Genomic DNA, 25,150 nt, shown 5'->3' with positions numbered 1-25,150 from the left:
ATGAAGGGTTCCAGGTTGGATTCTGATCAAAGGCACATGCCTGGGTTGAGGGAATCTATCCCCAGTGGGGAATGTACAGGAGGCAGCAGCTCAATGATTCTCTCTCATCATTGATGTTTCTATCACTCTCTCCCTCTCCCTTCCTCTCTAATATCAATAAAAATATAGTTTTAAAAATATTTTAAAATCTATGCATGAAGACAGATAGGTGCAAAATTTATTAGGATGATCACTTAGTAAGTTATATAGTTTCTAATAATTGGTATATACCCCTGAAACTAATATAACATTATATGTCAACTGTATTTAAAAATGATTAAAAAATAAAAGGAAAGCAAAGACACAATTCTATGTACAATAGCATCAAAAAGAATAAAATACCTAAGGATGAATTTAATAAAGGAAGTACAAAATCCTATCTAATAAAAGAGAAACATGGTAATTAGCTGTACGTCCGCTACCCTTCCCATTGGCTAATCAGGGCGATATGAAAATTAACTTCCAGCCAAGATGGTGGCTGGCAGCCAGGCAGCTTGAAGCGAACATGAGGCTTGCTTGCTTCAGTGAGGAGGATTCCAACGTTACCCGCCTGCCGCTGCTGGCCTCTGAGCTTGCAATTTGAAAGGTTGTTACAAATATTGAAGCTAAACAAAACCCCAGAAACCTGCTTTCAGCCAGCCGAGATCTCAGAGCTGGAGTTGAAACAGTGTTTCAATTATAGAACCCAAACAAACCAGATACCTGCTTTCAGCAGCGGAGGCCTAAGAGCTGGAGCCAAGCCTCAGAGCTAAAGCTGGACCAGAATAAAAAAAAGGTAAAAAGAAGCGGTTGGGAGCTTCAGTCACCCACCAGCCTGAAAACAGCCCTCAGCCCCTCACCCAGACTGACCAGGCACCCGAGTGGGGACCCCCACCCTGAAGGTGTGTGAACAGCTGTAAACAGCGATCATCCCCTCATCCAGGCTGGCCAGGCACCCCAGTGGGGACCCCCACCCTGATCCAGGACACCCTTCAGGGCAAACCAGCCAGCCCCCACCCATGCACCAGGCCTCTATCCTATATAGTAAAAGGGTAATATGCCTCCCAGCACCGGGATCAGCAGAGCCGCGAGGCCTCCTGGCACCGGGATCAGTGTGACAGGGGGCAGTGCACAAACCCCCTGATCGCCCTGCAGGTCTGTGTGTGACAGGGGGCGGGGCCACAACCTCCCTATCTGCCCTGCTCTGTTCGTGACAGGGGAAGGTGCCCCAACCCCCTGATCAGCCCTGCTCTGTGCCTGATAGGGGGGACCTCCCCAACCCCCTGATTGTCCCTGCTCTGTGTGTGACAGGGTGCAGTGCCCCAACCCCCTGATCGGCCCTGTTCTGTGAGTGACAGGGTATGGATCCCCAATGCCCCTGATGGGCCCTGCTCTGTCCGTGACAGGGGGTGGCGCCGCAACCTCCCCATTGACCCTGTCTTGAGTGTGACAGGGGGCGGTACCCCAACCCCCCAATCGGCCCTGCTCTGAGCCGGACCAGGGGCTGCACCTAGGGATTGGGCCTGCCCTCTGCCACCCGGGAGCAGGCCTAAGCCAGCAGGTCGTTATCTCCTGAGGGGTCCCAGACTGAGAGAGGGCACAGGCCCGGCTGAGGGACCCCCCCGCCCCTCGAGTGCACAAATTTTTGTGCACCGGGCCTCTAGTAATTATATAAATAGAAATAACCCATGTATCTATGTTAACTGATTTTCCACAAGAGTGTCAAGTCCATTCAATGGGGAAAGAACAGTCTTTTCAACAAATGGTGGTGGGACAACTAGATAGCTACATGCAAAAGAATGAAGTTGGATCCTTAACTCATACGATATACAAAAATTAACTCAAAATGGACCATAGAACAAAATTTATTAAATTCTAAAACCCTCAGAAAAAAATAGAGGCAAATCTTGACCTCAAATTTGATAATTGAATCATTGATGTGACACAAAAACAAGCAACAACAAAAAAAGAAATGTAATAAGTTGTGCTTTATCAAAATTTAAAATGTTTTAGCCTCAAATGATACTATCAATGAAGTGAAAAGATAATCCACAGAATGGGAGAAAATATTTGCAAATTATATTTGATAAGGGGTATGTATGTAGAATATATAAAGTACTCTACCAACTCAATAATAAAAGACTGAATATCTAATTAAAATGAGCAAACGATTGAAAGGAGCTTTTCTCAAAAAAAGATACATAAATGACCAATAAGCACATATAAAACTGTATGTCAGCTACTCTGTGCTTCTTTATTGGTGAATTTAGACAATTTACATTTAGGGTAATTATTGATGTATGAGGATTTTCTATAGTAATTTTATCTTTTGTTTTCTGATAACTGTGCCTCCATTGGTTCTTTTCCTTTATATTCTGTCTGCTGTTTTTGTTTGGTTGTATTCCATATATCTTTCCTCTGTTTCTTTTTTAAAACTATATGTCTTATTTTGGGAATTTTTGTGTGTGGTTGCCATTATGTTTTTAAAAAGTGAAGTTGCATATATACCATAGTTTTTCCCCTCCTTTGAGTGAATTTAATCTTCATCTTTGCCAGTTCATACCTTTCCCCCTCCCCCTTGTATGTTTTTTGTTGTCACAAATTATTCCTATTTATGCTGCAAGTTTTTTTTATTATCTTACTCAAAGTGTCGTGACCTTATGTTCTTTGTTTCAGGTAGAATAACTCCATTGAGTAATTTCTGCAATGAAGATTTTCTGGTGATAAAATCACTCAGCTTATGTATGTCTGGGAATGTTCTTATTTCTCCTTCATATTTAAAGGATAATTTTGCTGGATATCTTATGTGTGACTGGTAATTTCTCTCTTTCAGATGTTTGAATATTTGGTTCCACTCACTTCTGACTTATAGAGTTTCTTCTGAGAAGTCAGATGAAATTCTGATGGGTTTTCCTTTATAGGTCATTTCCTTATTTTCCCTGGATGCTTTGAGGATTAATATAGGGCATATATGATAAACCCTTAGCTAATATCATTCTCAATGGTGAAAAATTGAAAGCTTTTTCCCTAAGATCAGGAATAAGACAAAGATGTACACTCTCACCACTCTTACTCAACATAATACTGGAAGTCTTAGCCAAAGCAATAAGGCGAGAGACAGAAATAAAAGGCATCTAAATAGGGAAGGAATAAGTCAAACTGTCACTTTTTGTGGACGACATGATGCTGTATATAGAAAGCCATAAAGACACTACCAAAAAAAAAAAAAAAAAAAAAAAAAAACTATGAGAAACAATAAATACAGTCAAGTTGCAGGATACAAAATTAATGTGAAAAAATCCATTGCCTTCCTGTATACCAACAACAAAGCTTCAGAAAAAGAAATGGAAAAAAGAATTCCTTTTGCAATAGCAACCAAAAGAATAAAATACCTAGGAATAAACTTAACAAAGAATATGAAAGACCTATATACTGAAAATTACAAAGCATTATTAAAAGATATTGGAAAGAAAAACACAACAAAATGGAAAAATATTCTGTGTTTATGGATTGGAAGAATAAACATAGTTAAAATGGTTATATTACCCAAAGCAATATACAGATTAAATTCAACCCTCATTGAAATCCAAATATTTTTTAAAGAAATAGAATGAGAAATCATCAGATTTGTATGGAACTACAAAAACCTTGAATAGCCAAAGCAATAGTGAAAAAAAAAAAAGAACAAAGATGGAGGTATCATGATACCTGACTTCAAATTGTACTACAGAACTACAATAATCAAAACAGCATGGTATTGGCAGAGAAACAGACACACAGATAATGGAACAGAATAGTGAGCCCATCTGTAAAACCACATGTATATAGATAGATAACATTTGACAAAGGAGCCAAAAATGCACATTTGAGTAAAGATAGTCTTTTCAATAAATGGTGCTGGGAAAACTGGAAAGCCACATGCACATGAATGAAACTGGATTACAGTTTGTCCCCATGTACAAAAATTAATTCAAAATGAATCAAAGACCTAAACATAAGACCCAAAACTATAATTTATATAGAAGAAAATATAGGTACCAAACTTATAGATCTGTGTTATAGAGAATATTTTATGGACTTGACTCCATAGGCAAGGGAGGTAAAGGCAAAAATAAATGAATAGGATTATATCAAACTGAAGATCTTCTGCACAGCAAGAGAAACTGACAACAAAATAAAGTGACAGCCAATCAGATGAGGGATGATACTTGCAAAAAGTAGTTCTGACAAAGGTTTAATTTCCAAAATATATATAAAAAACTCATAAAACTCAACAACAAAGAAACAATCTAATCAAAAAGTGGGCAGAGGATCTAAAAATTCACCTCTCCCAAGAAGACATACAAATAGCAAAAAGATATAAGCAAAAATGTTTAACGTCACTGGCAATCAGGGAAATGCAAATCAAAACTACAATGAGATACCACCTTACACCTGTTAGAGTGGCCATTATCAACAAGTGTTGGAGAAGTTGTGGGAAAAAGGGAACCCTCATTCACTGTTGGTGTGAATGTAAACTGGTACAACCACTATGGAAAGCAGTCTGGCAATTCTTCAAAAAATTAATAATAGAGCTAACATATGACCCAGAAACCCCACTCCTGAAAAACTAGATGTCATTTATTTGCAAAGATATGTGCACTCCAATGTTCATTGCAGCATTATTCACTGTGGCCAAGACATGGAAACAACCAAAGTGTCCTGCGATAGAGGACTGCATAAAGAAGATGTGGTACATATACACAAAGGAATACTACTCAGTCATAGAAAGGATGAAATAGCGCCATTTGAAACAACATAGATGGACTTTGAGAACATTCCGCTAAGTGAAATAAGTCAGTCAGAAAAAGCTAAGAACCATATAATTTCACTCATATGTGGAATATAAAACTGAAACTTATGAACACAAACATCAGTGTTGTGGTTGCCAGAGGGAAGGGGCTGGGGGAAGAAGGGGGTCTTAATATGAAGTGACAGGAGATTATTTGACTTTAGGTGGTGGGCACATGATGCAATATACAGATTTTGTAACATAGAAATCTACACACGAAACCTATATGTTCATGTTGACTAATGTTACCCCAACCAATTTAATAAAGATTTTTTTTTAAAAAAAAAAACCTGTATGTCATTAACAGTCATTAGGGAAATGCAAATCAAAATTACAATGTGATATTCAGACCATTAAGATGGCTATAATTAAAAAGTTAGATAATAACAAATTTTGGTGAGGATGTTAAGAAATCAGAACATTTATATACTGTTGGTTGGAATGCAAATTATTACAGTGACTTTGCAAAAACAGATTGGCAGCTTTCCAAAGTGTTAGACATATAGTTTCCATTTGACTTGGCAGTTCCACTCCTGGAATTGAAAACAAATGTTCAAACAAAAATTTGCTCACAGATATTCATAGCATCACTATTGACAATAGCTAAAAGGTATATATAACCCAAATAGTCCATCAACCGATAAATAGATAAATAAAAGGTGGTATATGCATATGGTGGAATATAATTCAGCCATGAAAAAGAGTGGTACATATTACAACATAGATGACCCTTGTAAACATTATGCTGAGTAAAAGATTCCAGACACAAAAGACCACATATTATATGATTCTGTTTATTAAAATAACCAGAGTTTCCAGATCCTTAAAGACAGAAACCAGCTTTGTGGTACCCTATGGCTAGGTGGAGGGAAAAATGAGAAGCAACTGTTTAATGGCAGGATTTCCTCTTGGAGTGATGAAAATATTCAGGAACTAGATAGTGGTGATGGTTCCACAACATTGTGAATATACTAAATGACACTAATGGTAAGTTTTGTTTTGTTTTGTTTTTGTATTTTACCACAATAATAATTAAGAGATAAAACTTTTCAAATATAAAAAACAACACAAACTGACATTGACAGTTACAAAAAAAAATATTAAGTGACTTAAATAATTAGGGAATTTTTTACATCCCTAACCAAAAGCCTGCAAATATAGCACAAGTGGAATAGTGGTTCTACAAAGTAATTAAGGATGAGATTCTTGTGCATTGTACTTCAATCATCCTAAGCACATATCTTTCTTTCTTGTGCTCTCAAGTTGACATCACATTCTGAGCATAAAAAGAAGGGAAAAAGGCAAAGACTGTATGCCAATGGATTCTATCAATTTTCATAAAAAAAATCTTTCCTTGAATTTAGCAACCAGGGAATTTTTGCTTATACAGAGTTGGGCAAATGTATGTTTATAGTTTTTTGTATGGAAAATAATAATATAATTAATAAATAATAATACAAGAATAAACTCTGTGTTCATGTATTCCCAACTTACTTTTGCCCCACCCTCTATATCATAGGCCACACCTCACATTGGCTGCAGGGAGTCTTGGTAGGAAAGCATTTTAAGTGGGTACATTGTTGATGAAAAACCATGATTCTGTAAGAAGGAAGAGGAGAATGTATAGCAGGATAGGCAACTTGCAGAGTCTGCCATAATGGTGTATTTGAACATTTTTCTATGCATAAGGATATTCTGGCACATATAAGGTGTTCAACAAATTTGAGTTATGGATCTCTGAATCTGAGAAAAGTTTGGGTGGTAGATGCCAAATTCATTGTGGCCCATTGGAAGGTATTCACAGCCAGATTCCAAGGTTGGAGCTTTCCACCCAAGTATCTCCCTATATTTCATTTCTTAAGAAATTTGAAAGACACTGGAAAATCATTAAACAACAACAAAAAACAAATCATAACAAAATCATACACATAAGCATCATGCTCACTGGCCTTATCCAGTTCCTAATGTTTTACAATACAGTGGGGCCTTGACTTACGATTGTCCTGACTAACGAGTTTTTTGAGATACGAGCCTTCTCTCGGCCGATTTTTTGCTTTGAGTTGGGAGCTAAAATTCGGGTTACGAGCCAGCTTCAGATACCCCACTGCTAGTTGGCACAGCGAACATCACAGTGAATGCCACAACATCAGCCCAGCATCATGTGTCTCACTCGTTCACTTTTTGATTTGACATATGAGTAATTTGAGTTATGAGCTCCGTCACGGAACGAATTAAACTCGTAAGTCAAGGCCCCACTGTACAATTTACTGTTTTGAGCTAAAGCATTATCTCTAGGTTAAAATACCAACATGTTACTTTTGAGTGTATATTATAATGGTCTCTTAAGCCCTTTGCATATCAGCACAACTAAAAATGTGAGCTTCAGGTGTGCCCTGAAATAATGGTGAGGTGAGCACTTATGGAATGCTGGAGGCGTTTTTTAATAAATTCCAAATCAGAGGGCATATCCAAGATAGCTCTGTGGAGACACAGTAAAAGTTAGACCTAGATGGTGTGCAAAAGTAACCCACAGTAAAGTCATAAATTCCCACCCAATTTACTATTTTCTTTGGAGATGGACCTGCTTTCTCCTCATGATGTTGGTTTTTTAAAATAGTTTTTTTTAATTTTTCAATTACAGTTGACATACAATATTATATTAGTTTCAGGTGTGCAACCTAGTGATTAGACATTAGTATAACTTACAAAGTGATCACCCCGGTAAATATAGTACCCACCTAACACCACACATAGTTATTATAAAACAGTGGGGCCTTGACTTACTAGTTTAATTCGTTCCGTGACGGAGCTCATAACTCAAATTACTCGTATGTCAAATCAAAAAGTGAATGAGTGGCCGAAACCGGTTTGGCTTGGTGGATGGTGCGTCGGCCTGCGGACTAAAGGGTCCCGGGTTCGATTCCAGTCAAGGGCATGTGCCTGGGTTGCGGGCATATCCCCAGTGGGAGATGTGCGGGAGGCAGCTGATTGATGTTTCTCTCTCATCGATGTTTCTAACTCTCTGTCTCTCTCCCTTCCTCTCTGTAAAAAATCAATAAAATATATTAAAAAAAAAAAGTGAATGAGTGAGACACATGATGCTGGGCTGATGTTGTGGCATTCACTGTGACGTTCGCTGTGCCAATTAGAGGTGGGGTATCTGAAGCTGGCTCGTAACCCGAATTTTAGCTCACAACTCAAAGCAAATATCAGCCGAGAGACTGCTCATATCTTGAAAAACTCGTTAGTCGGGACACTCGTAAGTCAAGGCCCCACTGTATTCCCTGTGCTCTACTTTATATCCCCATGACTATTCTTTAATTACAAATTTGTTCTTCTTAATCCCTTCACCCATTTCTCCCATCCTCTGAACCCCCCACCCACTTGGAAACCATCAAAATGTTTTCTTATCAATGTGTCTGTTTCTGGTCTGCTTGTTCATTTGTTTTATTTTCTAGATTTCACATATAAGTGAAATCATATGGCATTTGTCTTTCTCTGTCTGACTTATTTCACGCGACCAGATACCCTCTAGGCCCATCCATGTTGTTACAGATGACAAAATTTATTTTTTATGGATGAGTCGTATTCCATTGTATATAAGCACTACACCTTTTATGAACTCATTTATTGATGGACACTTAGGTTGCTTCTATATCTTGCCTGTTGTAAATAATTCTTTAACAAACATATAAGTTCATATGTCTTTTTTATTTAGTGTTATGGGTTTCTTCAAATAAATACCCAGAAGTGGAAATTCTGGGTCCTTGATTGTCTCTTGTTATAGCCTTTGTTTTAAACCCTTTTTTTGTCTAGTATAAGTATTGCTACCCCATTTTGTTGTTGTTGTTGCTTCCATGTTCATGATATATCTGTTTGCATTCCTTTACTTTCAGTCTGTGTGTCTCTTTTGATCTGAAATGAGCCTCTTGTGGACAGCATATATAAGGGTCTTGTTTTGTTATCTATTCAGCCACCATATGTCTTTTTTTTGTAAAGTCAAAGTCTTCATTTATTCTTTCCCTGGAGAAGCGTGTGTGTGTGTGTGTGTGTGTGTGTGTGTGTGTGTGTGTGTGTGTTTAACCTTTATTGCTGAGATTATTACAGATGTCCCTCTTTTACCCTCCATAGCTACCCTCCATCCAGTTCCCAACCCACCCCAGGGCCTTGCCACCCTATTGTCTGTGTCCATAGGTACTGCATACATGCATATAAGATCTTTGTCTAATCTCTTCCTGCACCCTTCCCACACCCCCTTACCTCTGAGAATTGTCAGTCTGTTCCATTCCTATGTCCCTGATTCTATTACATGCACCAGTTATTCTGGACATCAGATTTTTTATTCATTTGATTTTTATTTTATTTTTTAAGTCACTAGGAATTTAGAATTTATTATCCAAAGAGAATGCAGCCTGTATTGACTATACAGTTATGTATAATGAATATCCTATATAATAAGAGAGGAATATACTAATTAGCTATTAGGCTCTGAGGTGTAACGACAAAGCCCATCACGACCAGATCATAGATCAGCAGGAGGATGGGCCAACGAGGTACAAGTGGTCTGTGGAGAGCTACAGGAGGGGGCAGTGCAGCAATTTTGAGGGGGAGGAGGGAGGAACAGGGCAGGGGGAGCTACAGGAGGGTGGGACAGTGGGCAGAGAGCTACAGGAGGGGTCAGGGCAACAAGCAATGAGGGGGAGGCAGGGGGAGCTAAAGAAGGGCCGGGCAGTGGATGGAGAGCTGCAGGAGGTCGGCAGCAGCCTACTGGTTCACGGATTCGTGCGCAGGGCTACTAGTTATATAATAAAAGTTCTTAGAAGCCCTGTAGTAAAGCCCTGAATCTATTCCCAGTTTCTAGATCTGGTGTTATATGGAGTACAGTTTGTGAAACACTGGCCTTAAATGCTTATTCACCTGACCTATATTTTTATCTTTTATTTATTTATTTATTTATTTATTTATTTATTTATTTATTTATTTATTTTTATTGTCTTATTGCTTAAACTTTACATCCTTCAGGTGGTGTTTCTCAGAAGTTTGCTCAACTCTATATTTTTGATACAGCAGAAGCTACAAGTAAAAGATTAGTAATGCCAGAAAACCAGGGCTGCTCAGAAAGACTCATGATAAACATCAACAATATCATGTATGAAATAAACTAACAAAATCGTACAAGATGGGAAGGAGAAAAAATAGCGGCGGTATAGATGGACATGTGATGTGCCTTGTCCCAGAGCAGATAGGGTGAGCAGCTTAAACTAGTGACATCCAGCCTGAATTGGCAAAGGAGATTCAGCTGGGAGACAGTTTGCAGCCAGGAAAGGCAGAGGATCCCCGAAGAAAGGTAAAATCAAAGCTCTGGGAAGGATAATCTGCCAGAATTCTGAGCCCGAGGTATCAGAGGGAATCCACACGGCATCGGCTTAAGCCATGTCCCTTGGGACAGGCACAGAGTCTGACTGTGGAAAGAACATACGCAGAACTGGTGGTTGGCAGGGGATTCTACATCTGGGTCCACAGTCAGGAAAGGCTGAAGAGTGCTGGCAGAAGAAGAGCACGCAGAGGCACAGCTTTCTCCCTCCTTGTGGGGGATGCTAGATCTGGGTCCACAGTCAGTAAAGGCTGAAGAGTGCTGGCAGGAGAGGAGCACATAGAGTTTCAGTCTCTCTGGCCTCTGTGGCTTTTGCTTTCTTCATTGAGCCTAGTTCATAGGACCTTTCAGATACAGACACTTACCTGTTGGTGCAGTGTGGGAGAAGTTGTGGACTTGTGTAATCTGGGGAGAGAGGGGGGTCCAGGAGAAGTGGCAGTGAGTTTGGTGCTGAGTCATGCCTGAGCCTGGGACCTGGGAAGCCATTTTGTCCTGAAGAGATAGCCCCATCAGTATCCAGGCAACTAATACAGCCACACCAAGATTCCACCCTGAATGGTACAAAGGATTAAAAAAAACCCACAAAAATATAAATAGTCCCTGAGAGTCCAAAGGGACTGGCCTAAAGAGAGACTTTCAGTCCCAGAAACTGGAACCTGAGAAACAGTACAGTACAGAAGACTGGGATCTTAAGCCAGCCAAAGGAACACTTCACTTTATCATTTTATTTTTATTTTTACTTTTGTATTTTTTTGTTATCTCTTTTTTTCCCCTTTTTATGTTTTCTTGTTTTTGTTTGTTGCTTTATTTTCCATTTCTTTTTACATTATTTGTCCATCACTCTATTTTATTTTATTTTTATTTGCTATTTTATACCATTTCTGAAATCAAATTTTTTGTAAATTTATTATTATTATTTTTTCTCATTCTCTTTCTTCTTATCCACCCATCCCCTTTTTGCTTCCTCTATACTGAACTGAGATCCTCCCCATATTCATCCAATTCTTAACCTTATCTTCTATATATAAGCTCAGCATCTACATATACTGCCCCCACCCCCTTTGCTAGGGGTTTGGTGTTTGTATTTTTTGTTTGTTTTTTTGTTTGTTTATCTATTGGTTCTGTGGTGTTTTCATATATATATACATATATATATATATATATATATATATATATATATATATATATATTCTACTTTTTCTTCCTTTTTCTTTTCTCTATTTTTCTCTCTCTTCGATATCATTTATGCTCTCTTTTCTACCCCCTATTTCTCTTTTCTCAGGTGGTCACTTACAGTGGGGTTATTATTATCTTGAGTACATTCATGCTTTGTTCCCTTTATGTCATTTCTTATCGAGGTGAATTTTATCCTGTCAGGCCAGGTGCTAGAGAACAAGCCTCATAACCTGACACCTGGAGAGGAAACTCCATCCATAAATGGGTCAATAACACCCCAGACCCAACTACAGAGGCAGGAAGAAGGCAGCAGTGAGGGAGAGAGCATGAGTTAGTGAGGGACCAAAAGAGGAGTGTGTGGTCATGTGGGATGTGTGTGTGTGTATGTGAGTGAAGCACAGTTAAATCCCGCAGAACCTTCGGGGTCAAGCTAAACAGACTCACCAAACTAGGCAGCCTCTACTACCATTGTAAACAGTTCTGGGAGGCAGGCTCATCCTCAGAGGCCTAGCCTTTTTAAGGGGAGAGCTGCTGTATCTGGGAGCCAGGCCTCACCTCCACTCAGGGTGCCCTCAGATAGCACCTGGGACTCTCCAGACACCCCTGGCAGGGACCTGCTACCTCGGCTGTGGTCCCACGGTCAACGAGTCTCCAGCCACCCTGGGAGCAGGCTTCTGTGATTTCTGAAGTGTGCTCCTCTCTGACTGGCCCAAAGCCTTAGCCCAGGCACTGCAACCACACAACAAGCAGACATGTGAGCAATCCACTCCTGTTCAAGGAGCAGCAGCCCCGTGAGCAGCATGCCCCAGGCCTAAGAGCAGAAGCCTCATGTAGCCTGCCCTGTCCAAGGAGCAGCAGCTGTGTGAGCAGCCTGATCCCCCATCTGAGGAGCAACAACCAGGTGATCAGCCTGCGCCGTCTGAGGAGCAGCCTGCACACGATTGAGGAGTGGCAGCCCCGTGCAGACCACCCACATCCGAGGAGCAGCAGCCCTGCACTGTCCACACTGGTCCGAGGAGCAACAGACACAAGCCGTCTGCACCAGCTGGGTAAGTGGCCTGCCCCCATCCTAGGAGCAGCAGCCATGCAAGGAACCAATCCCCCTTCTGAGGAGCAGCAGCTACGCAAGCAGACCACCCCCGTATGGGGAGCAGCAGCCGCTCATGCAGCTCTCTCCTGCTGAGGAGCAGCAGCCACCCAAGCAGCTTACCCTTGTCTGAGGAGCAGCAACCACACCCAGTCTGCACCTGTTCAATGAGCAGCAGTTGCACGAGCAGCCTGCACCCGTATGAGGAGCAGTAGCTCTGTAAGCAACGTGCCCCTGTCTAAAGAGCAGCAGACTCACAAGAAGCCTGCCCCATCTGAGGAACAGCAGCTGCATACAGCCAGCCCCGATGCAAGGAGCAGCAACCACATGAGCAATCCACGGCCATCCGAAGAGCAGAAACCAAGTGAACAGCCCACCCCTGTCCAAGGAGCAGCAGCTCCACTCATCCTGCTCCTATCTGAGGAGCAGCAGCCTCATGATCAGCCCACCCATGTCCGAGAAACAGCAGCTGGGTGAGCAGCCTCCCCTACATGCCAGAGGAGAAACCACTGCTGCAAACAGCACCCACCAAAGGGGCAGCTACCAAATGAGGAGTGGCCACTTCTGTGACCACCTAAGGAGGAACTACAGCCAGAGGACCAACTGCCACCCAAGGAGCAGCCCCTGCATGATTTGACATGTACATCAGTCGGTGAAACCAAAAATGGGTAGACAAAGAAACCCCAAAGAAAAGAAAAGGCAAAATCGCCAGAAAAGCAGCTAAGTGAAACAGAGGCATACAATATGTCAGAAAAAGAATTCAGTATAAGGGTCCAGCAGTTCATAAACCTACTGGAGGAAAAAAAATCAACAATTTATATAACAATCAAGAAGAAATGAAGAGTGATATAGCTTCAATAAAAAACTCCATGGAAATGTTCAATAGTAGACTAGAAGAAGCAAAGGACTTAATTAGAGAATTAGAACACAGGGAAGCAAAACACACCGAAACTGAATTGCAATTAGAGAAAAAAAAATTAAAAGGAAGAGAGCCTAAGGGAACTATGGGACAACATGAAACTAAACAACATAATAGGGTTCCAGAATAACAAGAAGAGAAACAAGGGTTAGAAAACCTATTTGAAGAAATAATGTCAGAAAACTTCCCTGAGGTGGGGAAGAAAAAAGTCACACAAGCACAGAGATTCCCAAACAGGATGAACCTGAAAAGAACCACACCAAGACACATCATAATTACCAAGGCAAATGTTCAGGACAAAAAGAGAATCATGAAGGCTTCAAAAGAGAGACAAAAAGTTACATAAAATTGGATCTCCCATTAGATTATCAAATGATTTCTCAACAGAAACACATTAGACAAGAAAATAATGAATTGAAATTTGCAAAGTGGTGCAAAGCAAGGGACTGAATCCAAGAATACTCTATCCAGCAAGGCTATCATTCAAAATTGAAGGGGAAATAACTAGCTTCACAGACAAAAAAAGGCTAAGGTATTTTATCACCACCAAACCGACAATGCAAGAAATGCTAAAGGGACTGGTGTAAAAATAAGAAATGAAAAGATAAGATTGAAAACAGGCACAAAAAATAAAGTGACTAAAAACAAATACCTTTCAATAATAACTTTAATAGTAAATGGACTAAATGCTCCATTCGAAAGACATCGAGTGGCCGAATGGATAAAAAAACATGACCCTTATATTTGCTATCTATAAGAGATTCACCTCAGAATAAGGGACTCACACAGTCTAAAAGGGAAGGTATTGAAAAATATCTTCAAGGCAAATGGAAATGAAAAAAAGCTGGGGTAGCAATACTTATATTGGACAAAAAATACCTCAAAGTAAAGGCCATAACAAGAGATAAGGAAGGCCACTTCATAATACTAAAGGGATCGATACAACAAGAGGTATAACACTGATAAACATATATGCACTCAGTGCAGGAGCAACCAAATACATAAAAAAAAAAAAACTCCTGGAAGATATCAAGGGAGAGATAGACAATACAATCATAGTAGGGGACTTAAATATACCACTGACATCACTGGATAAATTTTCTAGACAAAAAATCAGCAAAGAAACAGCAAGCCTAAATGGCTCACTAGATCAAATGGATTTAATTGACATCAATTACAATAAAAACAATTCAAAAAATTCAAACACTTGGAAGCTAAAAAACATGCTATTAAACAATGATAGGGTTACCAAAGAGATGAAAGAAGAAATTAAAAGTTTCCTGGAAACTAATGACAATAAAAACACATCAACCAAAATCTATGGGACACAACGAAAGCAGTCCTGAGAGGAAAGTTTATAGCTCCACAGGCCTACCTCAAAAAATAAGAAAAAATGGTAATGAATCATCTAACTTTAAAATTCAAAGAATTTGAAAGAAAACAACAAGAATATCCTACAGTATCCAGAAGGAAGGAGATAATAAAGATCAGAACAGAAATGAATGACATAGAGACCAAAAAACCAATACAGCAGATTAATGAAATGAAGAGCTGGTTCTTTGAAAGATGAACAAAACTGATGAACCTCTAGCCAGGCTCACCAACAAGCACAGAGAGTACCCAAATAAACAAAATCAGAAATGAAAGAGGCAAAATAACAACAGTCCCCACAGAAATACAGAGGATTATTAAAAAATACTATGGACAACTCTATTCTAAAAAACTAGACAACCTGGAGGAAATGGACATATTCCTAGTATAATACAACCTTCCAAAACTCAATCAGGAAGATTCTAAAAATCGCAATAGGCCGAAAACTATGCAAGAAATTGAAGCAGTCATCAAAAAGCTTTCAACAAACAAAAGCCCAGGGCCAGGCGGTTTCAAAGGGGAGTTTTACCAAACATTCAAGGAAGAACTAAAACCTATCCTCCTCAGACTATTCCAAAAAATTCAAGAGGAAGGAACACTTCCAAGCATATTCTATGAAGCCAGCATCACCCTGGTTTTTTACCAAAACCAGATAAAGAAAACCCAATGATAGAGAATTACTGGCCAATATCCCTCATGAACATAGATGCCAAAATCCTCAACAAAATTCTAGCAAATCGGATCTAGCAGTACATCAGACAGATCATACACCATGACCAAGTAGGATTTATCCTGAGGATGCAAGGATGGTACAATATCCGCAAATCAATAAACATGATATATTATAAACAAATTAGAGATAAAAATCACATAGTCATATCAATTGAGGCAGAAAAAGCATGTGACAAAATCCAACACCCTCTCTCAATAAAAAAAGAAAATGCTCAGCAAGGTAGGAATAGTAGGGTCATACCTCAACATAATAAAAGCCATATATGACAAACCCACAACCAACATCACACTCAATGGGCAAAAACTAAAAGCATTTCCCCTAAGAACAGGAACAAGACAGGGATACCCACTCTCACCACTCCTGACTGATATAGTACTGGAAGTACTAACCATTGCAATCAGACAAGAAGAAGAAATAAAAGGCATCCAAATTGGAAAAGAAGAAGTAAAACTGTCCTTATTTGCAGATGACATGATACTGTACATAGAAAACCCTAAACACTCCATCAAAAAAATTATTAGACTTAATAAATGAATTCGGCAATGTAGCAGGATACAAAATTAATGCAAAGAAATTATGGCATTTCTATACATCAATAATGAACTTACACAAAGAGAGACTAAAAAAGCTATCCCATTTACCATCACACCAAAAAAATTAAGATACCTAGGAATAAACTTGACTAAGGAGGTAAAAGACCTCCTTAGTGGGATCTCAATACTAGATATCAAACTGTATTACAAAGCCAGTCTTCCCAAAACTGCCTGGTACTGGCACAAGAACAGACATATAGATCAATGGAATAGAATAGAGAACCCAGAAATCGACCCAAACCACTATGCTCAATTAATATTCCACAACGGAGCCAGGAACATACAATGGAGTCAAGAAAGCCTCTTAAATGGTGTTGGGAAAATTGGACAGATACATGCAAGAAAATGAAACTAGACCACCAAATTACACCATACACAAAAATAAACTCAAAATGGATAAAGTTCTGAAACATAAGATGGGAGGCCATAAAAATACTAGAAGAATCCACAGGCAGCAAAATCTCAGACATATACCAAAGCAATTTCTTCACTGATACTGCTCCTAGGGCAATTTAAACTAAAGCTAAAATAAACAAATGGGACTATATCACAATAAAAAGATTTTGCACAGCAAAGGAAACCATCAACAAAACAACAAGGAAGCCCACTGCATGGGAGAACATATTTGCAAATGTTGTCACCAATAAGGGTTTAATCTCCAACATTTACAGGGAACTCGTATAACTTAAGAAAAGGATGATAAACAACCCAATCAAAAAATGGGCAAAAGACCTAAATAGATACTTTTCGAAAGACAGAAGACCAAAAAGCATATGAAAACATGTTCAAAGTCACTAATCATCCAAGAGATGCAAATCAAAATGACCATGCAGTACCATCTCACACCTGTAAGAATGTCTATCATCAACAAATCAACAAACAACAAGTGCTGGCAAGGATGTGGAGAAAAAGGAATCCTCGTGCACTGCTGGTGGGAATGCAGACTGGTTCTGCCACTGTGGAGAACAGTATGGAGTTTCCTCAAAATACTAAAAATGGAACTCCCATTTGACCCAGTGATTCCACTTCAAGGAATATATCCCAAGAAACTAGAAACACCAATTAGAAATGATATATGCACCCCTATATTCATAGCAGCACAATTCACCATAGCTAAGATTTGGAAACAGCCTAAGTACCCATCAATGGATGAATGGATTAGAAAACTGTGGTACAACTACACAATGGAATACTATGCCGCAGTAAAAAAGGAGTTCTTACCATTTGCAACAGCATGAATGTAACTGGAGAGCATTATACTAAGTGAAATAAGCCAGTCAGAGAAAGATAAATATCACATGATCTCACTCCTTTGTGGAATATAAGGAACAACATAAACAGATGAACAGAAACAGATCCAGAGATAGGGAAGCATCAATAACACTGTCAAACCTCAGAAGAAAGGTAGGGGAGGGTTGGCGTAAGGGGGAGAGATCAACCAAAGGACTTATATGCTAGCATATAGGCCTAATCAATGGACACAGACAACAAGGCGGTGAGGGCATGAGTGGGGAATGGGGTGTAATGTGGGGACAAGGTCACATATGTAATAACTTAATCAATAATAATAAAAAAAATCGTACAGGATGCTACATGAGGTAGAAAAGGAAGCCCAATCTGAAGCAGCAGCAAAAGGTTTTGCTCTCATAGAAGTAACAATGGCAATTAAATATGATCGTAACAGTGACCCAGGTAGATTTAATTCTCTCCGTGTAATCGAGGTTGCTGTCATATTTAGAAACGAAGATGGAGAACCTCCTTTTGAAAGGGACTTGCTCATTCATTGTAAACCAGATCCCAAAAATCCAAATGCCACTAAAATTAAACAAAGCAATATCCTGTTTCCTACATTAGATGAAATGACATATCCTTTTCTTTTCCCACATGGTGAAAAAGGCTGGGGAACAGATATTGCATTAAGACTCAGAGACAACAGTGTAATTGACAATAATACTAGACAAAATGTAAGGACACGAGTCGCACAAATGCAGTATTATGGATTTCATCTCTCTGTGTGGCACATTCAATCCTATTTTAAATGCAGGAAAGTTAACTCAATAGCTTATCATGGATTCATTTTCAAAAATGGAGGCCAATTGGATAAATTTCATCAAAGCAAACCAATCTAAGTTGAGGGTTGAAAAATATAGTGGTTTTATGGATTATCTCAAATCTAGATCTGAAAAGGACAATGTACCGATTGGTAAAATGATAGTACTTCCATCATCTTCTGAGGGTAGTCCCAGAAATATGCAGCAGTGATATCAGGATGCTATGGCAATTGTAACGAAGTATGGCAAGCCCGAATTATTCCTACCCATGACATGCAACCCCAAATGGGCAGATATTTCAAACAATTTACAACGCTGGCAAAACGTTGAAAACAGACCTGACTTGGTAGCCAGAGTTTTAATATTAAGCTGAATGCTCTTTTAAATGATATCTGTAAATTCCATTTATTTGGCAAAGTAATAGTTAAAATTCATGTCATTGAATTTCAGATACACGGACTGCTTCACACTCACATATTATTGATATTAGATTGTGAGTCCAAATTACGTTCCTCTAATTAATTCCCTTTCAACGTGCATGAATTTCATGCACTGGGCTACTAGTACAACTTAATAAAAGAAAGAAAAACAATCCAAGTAAAAAATGGGCAGAGGACCAAAATAGACACAAAGTGGACATACTGGTACAGATTTCAAGAGTCATATGAAAAAATGTTCAAAGTCACTAATCATCAGAGAGATGCAAATGAAAATGACAATGAGGTATCATCTCACACCTATCAGAATGCCTACCATCAAAAAATCAACAAATGACAAGTGTTGACAAGAATGTGAAGAAAAAGGAACCCTAGTATTCTGCTGTGGAAATGCAGACTGGTGCAGCCATTATGGAAAACAGTATGGATTTTACTCAAAATTTGAATATGGAACTGCCATTTGACCCAGTGACCCCAATTCTAGGAATATATCCTAAGAAACTGAAAACACCCATCAGAAAGAATGTATGCACCCCTTTGTTCATAGCAGTGCAAATTGCAATGAGTAAGATCTGGAAACAGCCCAAGTGTCCATCAATAGATGAGTGGATTAAAAAGCTGTGGTATATTTACACCATGGAATACTATGAAGCAGTAAAAATGAAGGGTCTGTTACCCTTTGAGACAGCATGGAGGGACCTGGAGGGTATTATACAACATGAAATAAGCCAGTCAGATAAAGACTAGTATCACATCCTCTCACTCATCTGTGAAATCTATACAACAAAATCAACCAATGAACAAAATCAATAGAGACATAGAAGCATGGAACAGACTGATGAATCTCAGAGGGAAGGCAGGCAGGGATGGGTGGATGGGAAGAGATTAACCAAATAAGTTATATGCATATACACATAACCTCTGGACCAGACAATAGTGAGGTGAAGGCCTGGGGTGGAGGATGGGTGGGGGCTAGAAGGGGTTAATGGTGGAAAAAGGGGATATCTGTATTACTTTCAACAATAAAGAATTTTTTGAAAAGCATACAGTCGCAGGATACTTTTTATTTTAAAAAACCCAGTTATATGCTGCCTATAGGAGATGCATTTAAGATCTAAAGACATACATTGGCTCAAAGTGAGCAGATGGAAGAAGATATCACAAGCAAAGGAATTCAAAAGTTGGAATAGCAGTCATTATTTCAGAAAATGTAGACTTTAAAGCAAAAATGGAATCAAAAATGGAAACTTCTTATATATTATACTATCTAATAAAAGAGAAACATGGTAATTAGCTGTACATCCGCTACCCTTCCCATTGGCTAATCAGGGCAATGTGCAAATTAACTGCCAACCAAGATGGCGGCCGGTAGCCAGGCAGCTTGAAGTGAACATGAGGCTTGCTTGCTTCAGTGATGGAGGACTCCAACGTTCCCCGCCTGCCGCTGCCGGCCTCTGAGCTTGCAGTTTGAAACATTGTTACAAATATAGAAGCTAAACAAAACCCCAGAAACCTGCTTTCAGCCAGCCAGGATCTCAGAGCTGGAGCTGAAACAGTGTTTCGATTATAGAACCCAAACAAACCAGATACCTGCTTTCAGCAGCGGAGGCCTAAGAGCTGGAGCCAAGCCTCAGAGCTAAAGCTGGCCTAGAATTAAAAAAAAAAAGAAAAAGAAAAAAAGGAACAGTTGAGAACTTCAGTCACCCGCCAGCCTGAAAACAGCCCTCAGCCCCTCACCCAGACTGAAAAGGCACCCGAGTGGGGACCCCCAACCTGAAGGTGTGTGACCAGCTGCAAACAGCGATCATCCCCTCATCCAGGCTGGCCAGGCACCCCAGTGGGGACCCCCACCCTGATCCAGGACACCCTTCAGGGCAAACCAGCCTGCCCCCACCCATGCACCAGGCCTCTATCCTATATAGTAAAAGGGTAATATGCCTCCCAGCACCGGGATCAGCAGAGCCGCAAGGCCTCCCGGAACCGGGATCAGCGTGACAGCGGGCAGTGCACAAACCCCCTGATCACCCTGCGCCTCTGTGTGTGACAGGGTGTGGGGCCACAACCTCCCTATCTGCCCTGCTCTGTTTGTGACAGGGGAAGGTGCCCCAACCCCCTGATCAGCCCTGCTCTGTGCCTGGTAGGGGGGAGCTCCCCAACCCCCTGATCGCCCTGCAACTCTGTGTGTGACAGGCTGCAGTGCCCCAACCCCCTGATCGGCCCTGCTCTGTGTGTGACAGGGTAGAGCCATAACCTCCCCATCAGCCCTGCCCTGAGTTAGACAGTGGCAGCGCCCCAACCCCCTGATCGGCCCTGTTCTGTGGGTGATAGAGGGCAACACCCCAACCGCCCCCCACGGGTCCTGCTCTGTGTGTGACGGGGTAGAGCCATAACCTCCCCATCGGCCCTGCCCTGAGTGTGACAGGGTGTGGTGCCCCAACCCCCTGATCTGTCCTGCTCTGTATGTGACAGGGTTCGGTGCCCCAACTCCCCTATCGGCCCTACTCTGTGAGTGACAGGGGGGAGCTCCTCAACCCCCTGATGGGCCCTGCTCTGTGCGTGACAGAGTACAGAGCCCCAACCCCCCAATGGGCCCTGCTCTGTGAGTAATGGGGGCAGCGCCCCAACCCCCTGATTGGTCCTGCTCTGTGAGTGACAGAGGGTGGCGCTGCAACCTCCCCATTGACCTTGCCTTGAGTGTGACAGGGGGCGGTGCCCCAACCCCCCAATCGGCCCTACCCTGAGCATGACTGAGGGTGGCATCGCAACCTCCCGATCCGCCCTGCTCTGTGCATGACTGGGAGCAGCGCCTCAACTCCCCAATCAGCCCTGCTCTGAGCCCGACCAGGGGCTGCACCTAGGGATTGGGCCTGCCCTCTGCCACCCGGGAGTAGGCCTAAGCCAGCAGGTCGTTATCTCCTGAGGGGTTCCAGACTGCAAGAGGGCACAGGCCGGGCTGAAGGATCCCCCCTCCCGCCCTGAGTACACAAATGTTTTGCACTGGGCCTCTAGTAATATATAAGAAGTATAGATATATAAACAGCCAACATCAGAGCACTTAAATATATTAAGCAAAAACTGACAGATCTAAAGGAAGAAATAGACAATTATACAATAATAGGAGAATCCAGTACCTTAGTTTCTGCAATGGATGTCTCATTCAGACAGAAAATCAAGAGTGAAATGTTACAAAGAATCATACTCCACATCAAATGGACTTACGAGACATGAAGAGCATTCCATCCAAAAGTAGCAGAATAGGTAAATGAGAGAACCAAGTTGGTGGCATAGGTAAATGCCAGTACTTGCTGCCTCCCACAACCATATAAAAATTACAACTAAAATACAAACAGCCATTATTCAGAACCACCTGAAATCTGGCTGAATGGAAGTCTTACAACTAGAGAAGTAAAGAAAGCACATGGAGACTGGTAGGAGGGGTGGAGGCACGGAAAGGAATGATCCAACACCCACATGTGGCACTTTTTTAAAAAATATATTTTATTGATTTTTTACAGAAAGGAAGGGAGAGGGATAGAGAGTTAGAAACATCGATCAGCTGCCTCCTGCACACTCCCTACTGGGTATGTGCCCGCAACCAAGGTATATGCCCTTGACCGGAATCGAACCTGGGACCCTTGAGTCCGCAGGCCAATGCTCTATCCATTGAGCCAAACCGGTTAGGGCATACATGTGGCACTTTTTAAATCAAGAGGGATATCTCAGGTGCAGAAACCTCCCAGGAGAAAAAAGGGGCCCGAACACCACACCATCCCCCAGCCCAGGGTTTTAGATCTTGGAAGAGAAGTCTGCATAACTTCAGGCTATAAAAACAGCAGGGTGCCCTAACTGATTTGGCTCAGTGGATAGACCATCGGCCTGCAGACTGAAGGGTCCCAAGTTCGATTCTGGTCAAGGGCATGTACCTTGGTTGTGGGCACATCCCCAGTAGAGGGTGTGCAGGAGGCAGCTGGTCGATGTTTCTAACTCTCTATCCCTCTCCCTCTCTGTAAAAAAATCAACAATATATATACAAACCCAGGACCTGCGAGAGGACAAAGGTGTCGTGAAAACCACCACTATTTCAAACCCAAGATGGGAAAGGAAAAGACTCACATCAACGTCGTCAGCATAGGACACGTAGATTCCAGCAAGTCTACCACTACTGGCCATCTGATCTACAAATGTGGGGGGATCGACAAAAGAACCATTGAGAAATTTGAGAAGGAGGCTGCTGAGATGGGGAAGGGCTCCTTCAAGTATGCCTGGGTCTTGGATAAACTGAAAGCTGAACGCGAGCGAGGTATCACCGTTGATATCTCCCTGTGGAAATTCGAGACCTTCAAGTATTATGTAACCATCATTGATGCCCCAGGGCTCAGAGACTTCATAAAAAAACTTGATTACGGGCACATCTCAGGCTGACTGTGCTGTCCTGATTGTTGCTGCTGGTGTTGGTGAATTTGACGCAGGTAGCTCCAAGAATGGACAGACTGTGAGCATGCCCTTCTGGCCTACACACTGGGTGTGAAACAGCTGATTGTTGGTGTTAACAAAATGGAGTCCACTGAGCCACCCTACAGCCAGAAAAGCACAAGAAAGTTGTTAAATAAGTCAGCACCTACATTAAGAAAATTGGCTACAACCCTGGCACAGTAGCATTTGTGCCAATTTCTGTTTGGAATGGTGACAACATGCTGGAGCCAAGTGCTAATATGCCTTGGTTCAAGGGATGGAAGGTCACCCACAAAGATGGCAATGCCAGTGGAATCACACTGCTTGAAGCTATGGATTGCATCTTGCCACCGACTCGTCCAACTGACACGCCCCTGTGTCTTCCCCTCCAGGATGTCTACAAAATTGGTGGTATTGGTACTGTCCCTGTGGGCTGAGTGGAGATTGGTGTTCTCAAGCCTGGCATGGTGGTCACCTTTGCTCAAGTCAATGTTACAACTGAAGTAAAGTCTGTTGAAATGCACCATGAAGCTTTGAGTGAAGCTCTTCCTGGGGACAATGTGGGCTTCAACATCAAGAACGTGTCTGTCAAAGATGTTCGCCATGGCAATGTGGCTGGTGACAGCAAAAATGATCCACCAATGAAAGCAGCTGGCTTCACAGCTCAGAGGATTATCCTGAACCACCCAGGCCAGATCAGTGCTGGATATGCACCTGTGCTGAATTGTCACACAGTTCACATTGCTTGCAAATTTGCTGAGCTGAAGGAGAAGATTGATTGTCGTTCTGGGAAAAAGCTAGATGGCCCCAAGATTTGGAAATCTGGTGATACTGCCATTGTTGATATGATTCCTGGCAAGCCCATGTGTGCTGAGAGCTTCTCTGACTACCCTCCTCTGGGCCATTTCGCTGTTCATGACATGAGACAGACAACTGCTGTGGCTGTCATCAAAGCAGTGGATAAGAAGGCATCTGGAACTGGAAAAGTCACCAGGTCTGCCCAGAAAGCTCAGAAGGCTAAATGAATATTATTCCCAACACCTGCCACCCCAATCTTAATCAGTGGTGGAAGAACGGTCTCAGAACTGTTGTCTCAATTGGCCATTTAAGTTTAATAGTAAAAGACTGGTTAATGATTACAATGCATTAATGCATCGTAAAACCTTCAGAAGGAAAGGAGAATGTTTTGTGGACCATTTGGTTCTTTTGTGTGTGTGGCAGTTTTTAAGTTATTAGTTTTTAAAATATGTACTTTTTAATGGAAACAACATGACCAGAAATCTGTTACAGAATTTTGAGACCCATTAAAATAACAAAGTTTAATGAGAAACCTGTGTGTTCTTTTGGTCAACACTGTAACTTTCTGTTATACTACTTAGGTAAAAGACTTCAGAGTTGCCCATGACCTATTTCCAGTGTTATATCTGCTGATACTTTACAATTAGAGAGCTCTGTCAATATTTTTCTGGGTAGGAACTTTGGGGTTTTTCGTGGGATTTTTTCCCCCCACTGAGTCACCTGTCTTCATGGTAAAAGCTATGGGAAAGAGGGTCTGTTGGTGTAATACTAAATAGGTTAGGACAAGTAAGCAAAGTAACTTTGTGTTTGTGAGCTAGTTTCTAAAGGCCAAATTCTGTAAAGGCCACGTGTTAACATAAATTTTTGTAGTTACATCAATATTGAGTAAATTTGTTGGTATGTCAAATTTTAGTTTTCCAGTTTTACTGGAATGTGAATTCACATTTACAAATTCTGAGGTAGTTTAACAGCCTTAAGTGAAATTTGAATAGTATTGAGCACTGTCTTGCTGCAGTTATTGTATCAAAATTCTAGGAAAAATAAATTGATTCTGGGGGAAAAAAACAACAGCAGGGATTGTAACTGAGTGACATGGAGGCTGGTGGAGACTCAGGCAGTTCCTCCTAAAGGCCCAGTACATGAAATTACATGGTCCTTCTTCCTCTGAGCTTCAGTGCTGGGCGACAACTTTGGGGGATCCAGGGACATAAGGGAAGAACTGGATTGCCTGGCATCAGGGCAGGCGCTCAGGGGTGGTTTTCTCCCAGGGGTCATTGTTCCTGTTCTGGGACCTTCCTCATCACAGAGCT

At 41.2% G+C, this 25,150-nt stretch overlaps 1 pseudogene; it reads left to right on the top strand.

The window, feature by feature from the left end:
* Positions 1-22,682: 22,682 nt before the first annotated feature.
* LOC118653928 lies at positions 22,683-24,187 on the top strand (annotated as a pseudogene).
* The last annotated feature ends 963 nt before the right edge of the window (positions 24,188-25,150 follow it).

Source organism: Myotis myotis, unplaced genomic scaffold (genome assembly GCF_014108235.1).
Source record: "Myotis myotis isolate mMyoMyo1 unplaced genomic scaffold, mMyoMyo1.p scaffold_m19_p_4, whole genome shotgun sequence".
NCBI lineage: Eukaryota > Metazoa > Chordata > Mammalia > Chiroptera > Vespertilionidae > Myotis > Myotis myotis.
This window is presented reverse-complemented; position numbering and strand designations above follow the sequence as displayed.